This window comes from Solanum pennellii, chromosome 10, assembly GCF_001406875.1.
Source record: "Solanum pennellii chromosome 10, SPENNV200".
Lineage (NCBI taxonomy): Eukaryota > Viridiplantae > Streptophyta > Magnoliopsida > Solanales > Solanaceae > Solanum > Solanum pennellii.
Window position 1 is genome coordinate 50939128 of NC_028646.1, and position 10209 is coordinate 50949336.

Genomic DNA, 10209 nt, shown 5'->3' on the forward strand with positions numbered 1-10209 from the left:
TATGACGGACCGTCATAGGCACAACGGTCCGTCGAGGGTCTTCGTTCTAAAATACTTACAACTCTCAGAATCTGGGTACTGGGATCACTTATCTGAACTTCACTACGAACCTGCAGGACGGACCGTCACAGCCATGACGGACCGTCACAAGCTTCGTAATCCCACACTTGGTCAGACTTCCCCATCTTCCTTCAGCAGCTGCACTACGCTTTCACCTACGGACCGTCACAGGCACGACGAACCGTCATAAGCTCCGTAGGTGGTCTCTTCTACATTTTTTCGCTCAAAATCTCCGCATTCAGCTTTGGATAGATTTCCTGAAAAACAAAGAGAAACTTATATCAAAATTAGCACAAAAAGGCTTTCGGACACACTAAACTTAAGGAAAAAGTATTAATTATACCGTGAAACCATGGTATATCACAACAACAACAACAATAATTGCAACAGCAGCAACAAAAACAACAACAATAACGATAACAACAACAACATCAACAACAATAGCGATAACTACAGCAGCAACAACAACAGCAGCAACAACAACAACAACAACAACAACAAAAGCAACAACAACAACAACAGTAGCAGCAATACAAAAAACAACAACAAGAACAACAACAATAAACAACAACAACAATAGTAATTACAGCAACAACAACAACAGTAACTACAGTAGCAACAACTATAACCACAAAAACAACAACAACAAAACCAACAACAAAAACAACAACAACAATAACAATAACAACACCACCACCACCAACAACAATAGAAATAAAAACAACAACAACAGTAACAATAACAACAACAGCAGCAACAACATTAACAAAAATAACAGAAGCAACAACAACAACAACAATAATAGCAGCCACAACAACAACAAGAACAACAACAGCAGCAGCAGCAAAAACAACAACAACAACGACAAACAAGACTAACAAAAGCAGCAGCAACTACCGCAGCAACAATAACAGCAACAACAACAACAACAACAATAACACAACCAGCAATAACAACAACAACAACATCAACAACAACATCAGCCAAAACAACAACAACAACAACTACAACAACAACAATAGTAACAACAACAACAAGTACAACAACAACAACAACAACAACACCACCACCAACAACAACAGCAACATTAGCGACAACAACAACAACAACAACAATAACATCAACAATAACCACAAAAATAACAACAGTAATAACTACAGCGACAACAACAGCAGTAACAACTGAAACAATAGCAACAACAACAATAACAACAATAACAATAACAACAAAAGCAATAACAACAACAACAAAACCAACAACAACAACATTAGAGACAATAACAACAAAAAGAACAACAATAACAATAACAACCACAACAACAACAACAAAAATAATAACAATAGTAACAAAAACAACAACAACAGCAGTAACAACAGAAATAATAGCAACAATAACAACATCATCAACAACAACAACAACAACAACAAAAGCAACAACAATAACAACAATAACAACAACAATAAGAAAAATAGCAACAACAACAGCAGAAACAACAGCAACAACAATGTTAGCAACAACAACAATAGCAGCAACAACAACAGCAACAACAACAACAATAACATAAACAACTGCAGCAGCAACAACAGTAACAACAACAACAGCAGCAGCAACAACAACAACAACAATAGTAACAACAGTAGCAACAATAACAACAACATCAACAACAACAACTCCAATAACAACAACAACAACAACAAAAAAACAACACCAAAAACATCATCAATAACAACAAAAATTACAACAGCTGTAAAAACAGCAGCAACAACAACAACAAAAACAACACAAATAACAACATCAACCACATCAACAAAAATAATAGTAGCAACAACAGCAGCAGTAACAACAATAACAACAATAGCAATAAAAACAACACCTCCAACAACATCAACAACAACAACAACAACAACAACAATAACAACAGCACCAACAACTATATAAGCAGCATCAACAAAAGCAACAACAACAACAACAACAAAAATAGCAACAACAACAACATAAACAATCAACAGCAACTATAACAACAACAATAAAAATAAAAATAATAACAACAAAAACAACAATATCAACAGCCACAAAACCATCAACAACAACAACAAAAACCACCTCCACCACCACCACAACAACAACAACACTAACAAAAGCAGCAGCAACTACTGCAGCAATAATAACAGTAACAACAACAACAACATCAACACAACTAGCAAGAACAATAACAACAACAACAACAATAACAACATCACAACAAAAACAACAACAACAGCAACAACAACTACATCAGCAACAACAACAACAACAACAACAACAACAATAACAACAATATCAGAACAACCACAACAAAAGCAATAACAGCAACAACAATAGCATCAACAACAACAGCAACAACAACAACAGCAACAACAACAACAACAACAACAACAACAACAGAAATACTAACTACAACAACTACAACAACAATAACAACAACAACAACTTCAATAATAACAACAACAGTGACAACAACTATAGTAACAACAGCAACAACAACAATAACAACAATAAAAACAAAAACAACAGCAACAACAATAACCACAATAGCAGCAACAACAACAGCAACAACAACAACATCAATAATAATAACAACAACAACAACAATAACAATAGCAACAACAACAAAAACAACACCAACAACAATAACAAAACCAACAATAACAACAATAATATCAACAACAACAATAACAACAATAGCCACAACAACAACAACACCAATAGCAACAACAACAACAACAACAACAACATCAATAACAATAATAACAACAACAACAACAACGACAACGACAGTAGTAGCATCAACACCAACAATAACAACAACATCAATAACAATAATAACAACAACAACAACAACGACAACGACAGCAGTAGCATCAACACCAACAATAACAACAGAAGCAACAACAGCAACAACAACAACAGTAACAACAATGACAACAACACCGACAGTAACACCAACAATAACAACAACCAAAACAACAACACCACCACCACCAACAACATCAATAACAATAGAAGCAACAACAGCAACAATAACAATAGTAACAACAACAACAACAACAACAAGAAGAAGAAGAAGAAGAAGATTAAAAACAACAGCAACAACAAAAACAACAACAACAAAACTTGCAGCAACAACAGCAGCAACAACATAACAACAGAAACAACAAAAAGAACAGCAATAACAACACTAACAACAATAACAACGGTAACAACAATAAGAAAAATAGCAACAACAACAGCAGAAACAACAATAGAAATAACAACAACAACAATATTAGCAACAAAAACATCAACAATAGCAACAACAACAACAGCAGCAACAAAAACAGTAACAACAACAACTGCAACAGCAACAACAGTAACAACAACAACAGCAGCAACAACAACAGCAACAATAACAATAGTAACAACAGTAGCAACAACAACAACAACCTGAACAACAACAACACCAATAACAACAACAATAACAAAAACAACACCAAAAACATCATCAATAACAACAAAAAATACAACTGCAACAACAATAACAAAAACAACACAAATAACAACATCTACCACATCAACGAAAATAAGAGCAGCAAGAACAACAGCTGTAATAACAACAACAATAGCAATAAAAACAACACCACCAGCAACATCAACAACATCAACAACAAACAACAATAGCAGCACCAACAACAACAATGTAAGCAGCAGCAACAAAAGCATCAACAACAAAAACAACAACAACAATAGCAACAACAACAACATCAACAATCAACAGCAACAACGACAACAACAATAAAAATAAAAACTAAAACAACAACAGCAACAGCGACAAAACCATCAACAACAACAACAAAGACCACCACCACTAGCACAACAACAACAACACTAACAAAAGTAGCAACAACTACTCCAGCAACAATAACAGTAACAACAACAAAAATAGCAACACAACCAGCAAGAACAATAATAACAACAACAACAACAACAACATCAGCAACAACAAAAGCAACAACAACTATAGCAGCAGCAGCAACAACAACAACAACAACAACAATAACAACAACATCAGCAACAACAACAACAACAACTACAATAATAACTACAACAACAAAAGCAATAAGAGCAACAACAATAGCATCAACAACAACAGCAACAACAACAACAGCAACAACAACAACAACAACAACAGAAACAATAACTACAACAACATCAACAACAATAACAACAACAACAACTTCAACAATAACAACAACAACAACACTACCACCACCAACAACAACAGCAGCAATAATAACAGCAACAATAGTAACAGCAACAACAACAAGAATAACAACAACAACAACAAAGACAGCAGCAACAACAATAACAACAATAGAAGCAATAACAACAGCAACAACAACAGCAACACCAACAACAACAACAATAATAACAGCAACAAAAAGAAAAATAACAATAGCAACAACAACAAAAACAACACCAACAACAATATAAAAATAATAATAACAACAATATCAACAACAACAACAACACCAATAGCCACAACAACAACAACACCAGCAATAAGAACAACAACAACAACAAAAATACCGCAACAAAAAAAAACTAAAACTTGCAGCAACAACAGCAGCAGCAACAACAATAACAGCAACAACAAAAACAATAACAACAGCACTAACAATAACAACAACAACAAAAGCTGCAAAACTTATAGTAACAACAGCAGCAGCACAAGCAACAACAACAACAACATCAACAACAGTAACAACGATAAAAACAATAACAACTACAATAACAACAATAGCAACAATAAAAAGAGCAACAACAACAGCAGCAACAACAACAAAAGCAACAACAGCAGTAATAACAACAACAACAACAATAGCAACAACAACAGCAACAACAACAACATCAGTAGCAATAATAACATTAACAACAACAACAACAACAGCTGTAGCAGCAACACCAACAATAACAACAAAACAATAACAACAACAAGAACAACAGCAGTAGCAGCAATACCAACAATAACAACAGCAGCAACATCAAAAACAACAGAAGAACCAACAGCAACAACAACAATAGTAACAACAAGGACAACAACATCAACATGAACAACAACAACAACTACAAAAACAATAACAACAAAAACAACAACACCACCACCAACAACAACAAAAATGCCAACAACAACATCAACAACAATAGAAGCAACAACAGCAACAACAACAATAGTAACAACAACAACAACAACAACAACAACAACAAGAACAACAACAGCAACAACAACATCAACAACAACAAAAGCAACAACAGCAACAACAACAACTGTAACAACAATGACAACAACATCGACATGAACAACAACAACACCTACAACAACAACAACAACAAAAACAACAACACCACCACCAACAACAACAAAAATGCCAACAACAACATCAACAACAATAGAAGCAACAACAGCAACAACAACAACTGTAACAGCAATGACAACAACATCGACATGAACAACAACAACACCTACAACAACAACAACAACAAAAACAACAACACCACCACCAACAACAACAAAAATGCCAACAACAACATCAACAACAATAGAAGCAACAACAGCAACAACAACAACTGTAACAGCAATGACAACAACATCGACATGAACAACAACAACACCTACAACAACAACAACAACAAAAACAACAACACCACCACCAACAACAACAAAAATGCCAACAACAACATCAACAACAATAGAAGCAACAACAGCAACAACAACAACTGTAACAGCAATGACAACAACATCGACATGAACAACAACAACACCTACAACAACAACAACAACAAAAACAACAACACCACCACCAACAACAACAAAAATGCCAACAACAACATCAACAACAATAGAAGCAACAACAGCAACAACAACAACTGTAACAGCAATGACAACAACATCGACATGAACAACAACAACACCTACAACAACAACAACAACAAAAACAACAACACCACCACCAACAACAACAAAAATGCCAACAACAACATCAACAACAATAGAAGCAACAACAGCAACAACAACAACTGTAACAGCAATGACAACAACATCGACATGAACAACAACAACACCTACAACAACAACAACAACAAAAACAACAACACCACCACCAACAACAACAAAAATGCCAACAACAACATCAACAACAATAGAAGCAACAACAGCAACAACAACAACTGTAACAGCAATGACAACAACATCGACATGAACAACAACAACACCTACAACAACAACAACAACAAAAACAACAACACCACCACCAACAACAACAAAAATGCCAACAACAACATCAACAACAATAGAAGCAACAACAGCAACAACAACAACTGTAACAGCAATGACAACAACATCGACATGAACAACAACAACACCTACAACAACAACAACAACAAAAACAACAACACCACCACCAACAACAACAAAAATGCCAACAACAACATCAACAACAATAGAAGCAACAACAGCAACAACAACAACTGTAACAGCAATGACAACAACATCGACATGAACAACAACAACACCTACAACAACAACAACAACAAAAACAACAACACCACCACCAACAACAACAAAAATGCCAACAACAACATCAACAACAATAGAAGCAACAACAGCAACAACAACAACTGTAACAGCAATGACAACAACATCGACATGAACAACAACAACACCTACAACAACAACAACAACAAAAACAACAACACCACCACCAACAACAACAAAAATGCCAACAACAACATCAACAACAATAGAAGCAACAACAGCAACAACAACAACTGTAACAGCAATGACAACAACATCGACATGAACAACAACAACACCTACAACAACAACAACAACAAAAACAACAACACCACCACCAACAACAACAAAAATGCCAACAACAACATCAACAACAATAGAAGCAACAACAGCAACAACAACAACTGTAACAGCAATGACAACAACATCGACATGAACAACAACAACACCTACAACAACAACAACAACAAAAACAACAACACCACCACCAACAACAACAAAAATGCCAACAACAACATCAACAACAATAGAAGCAACAACAGCAACAACAACAATAGTAACAACAACAACAACAACAACAAGAACAACAACAGCAACAACAACATCAACAACAACAAAAGCAACAACAGCAACAACAACAACTGTAACAACAATGACAACAACATCGACATGAACAACAACAACACCTACAACAACAACAACAACAAAAACAACAACACCACCACCACCAACAACAAAAACACCAACAACAACATCAACAACAATAGAAGCAACAACAGCAACAACAACAATAGTAACAACAACAACACCAACAAGAACAATAACACCAACAACAGCAACAACAACAGCAACAAGAACAAAAACAACAACAACAGGAATAAAAACAACAGCAACAGCAACAACAACAATAAAACATGCAACAACAACAGCAGCAGTAAAAGAACAACAGCAACAAGAAAAAGAACAGCAATAATAGCACTAACAATAACAACAACAGCAACAGCAACAAATCCTAAGCCACCACCACCAACAACAGTAATAACAACAAAAACAACAGCAACAACAACAATAATAACAACAACAACAGCAGCAACAACAACAACAATAGCCACAACACCACCACCACCACCACCACCAACAATAACAGCTTCAACAATAACAACAACAACACCATCATAAACAATAACAACAACAACACTACCACCACTACCACAAACAACAACAACAACTGCAACAATAGTAACAGCAGCAGCAACAACAACAACAGCAAAAACAACAGCAACAACATCAAAAACAACAACAACAACAATAGCAACAACAAGAACAGCAACACCAATAGAAACAACATCATCAACAACAACAACATCAATAATATTAGCAACAACAACAACAACAGTAAAAACAACAAAAATAACACCACCACTAACAACAAAAACAACAACAACAACAACAACAATAGCAGCAACAACAACAACAACACCAATAGCAATAATAACAACAACAACAACAACATAATACCACCAATAAGAACAACAACATCATTAACAACAACAACAACAACAGTAATATCAACAACAACAATAACAAAACATGCAATAACAACAGCAACAACAACAACAACAACAACAGCAACAACAAAAAAAATAACAACAACAATAATAGCACTAACAATAACAATGACAGCAACAACAGAAACGCCAACACCAACAACAAAAACACATCAACCACCACCAACAAGAACAACAACAACATTAACAGCAGCAACAACAATAACAACAACAAAAATAACAACAACAATAACAGCAACAACACCAGCAAAAACAACAACAACAACAACAACAACAACAATAACAACAAAAACAACAACAACAACAACAATAGCAACAACTACAGCAGCAACAACAACAACAGTATCAGCAAAAACAGCAACAATAGCAACAACAACAACAACAACAATAACAATAACAACAACAACAACAACAACAACAACAACAACAACAAAAGAACAGCAACAAGAGCAGTAGCGACAATACAAACAACAGCAACAACAACAGCAGCAACAAGAATAACAGCAGCTGTAAGTACAGCAGTAACAACAACAGTAACAACAGTAGCAACAACTACAACCACAAAAACAACAACCACAAAACCAACAACAACAACAACAACACCACCACCACCAAGAACATCAACAATAGAAACAAAAATAACAACAACAACAAAAGCAACAACAACTACTGTAGCAACAATAACAGCAGCAACAACAACAACAACAACAACACAACCAGCAACAACAACAACAACAACATCAGCAACAACGTCAGCAACAACAATACCAACAACAACAACAACAGCAGTAACAGCAACAACAAGTGCAGCAACAACAATAATAACAAGAACGACAACACCACCACCACCACCAACAACAACAACAACAACAACAACAACAACATTAGCAACAACAACCACAACAAAAACAACAACAATAACAACAACAACAACAACCACAAAAATAACAACAGTAATAACTACAGCAACAACAACAGCAGTAACAACTGAAACAATAGCAACAACAATAACAACAACAACAACAACAAAAATAACAACAACAACAAAAAAAAGCAACAACAACAACAACAACAAAAACAACAATTACAACAACAACATTTGCAGCAACAACGACAACAACAGAAACAACAACAACAATAGCAATAACAACCAGAACAACACCCACAACAACTAAAATAACAACAACAGTAACAAAAGCAACAACAACAGCAGTAACAACAAAAATAATAGCAACAACAACAACATCATCAAAAACAACAACAACAATAAAAGCAACAACAACAACAACAATAACAACCACAACAACAGTAACAAGAATAAGAAAAATAGCAACAAAAACAGTAGAAACAACAGTAGAAACAACAGCAACAACAACAACAACAATAGCAGCAACAACAACAGCAACAACAACAATAGTAAAAACAACAACAAAGCATCAACAATAACAGTAACAACAACAACAGGAGCAAGAGCAACAGCAACAACAACAATAGTAACAACATTACCAACAACAACAACAACATCAACAATAACAACACCAATAACAACGACAACAACAAAAAAAACAACACCAAAAATATCATCAACAACAACAACAATTACAACAGCTGCAAAAGTAGCAGCAATGTAACGACCTGTTTAGTCGTTTTGAGCAGCAGATTCATTTCTGGAAAAACTGGCTAAGATTACGGACATCACGACGGACCGTCATAGGCACGACGGCCCGTCACAGATGTCTTGTTTCAGCATACTTAGAATTCTGAAATTGGGTACTGAAAATTGACTCTCTGTAATCTGTGACGGACCTGCAGGACGTGCCGTCACATCCACGACGAGCCGTCGTAAGCTCCCGTTGCAAAACACTTCAACTCTTGAGAAATTGGTACGGGAAACGAGTCTCTGACCGTCAGGACGGAGGTGTAGGACGGACCGTCACAGGTGTGACGGGCCGTCACAGTCCACTTGGATTTTAGGAGGTTGCGACGACCTGC

The 10209-nt window shown here is 35.5% G+C and overlaps 1 pseudogene; it reads left to right on the forward strand.

Annotated features, from left to right (window-relative positions):
* Nucleotides 1-8543: 8543 nt before the first annotated feature.
* Nucleotides 8544-10209, forward strand: part of LOC114074358 — a 9604-nt pseudogene continuing 7938 nt past the window's right edge.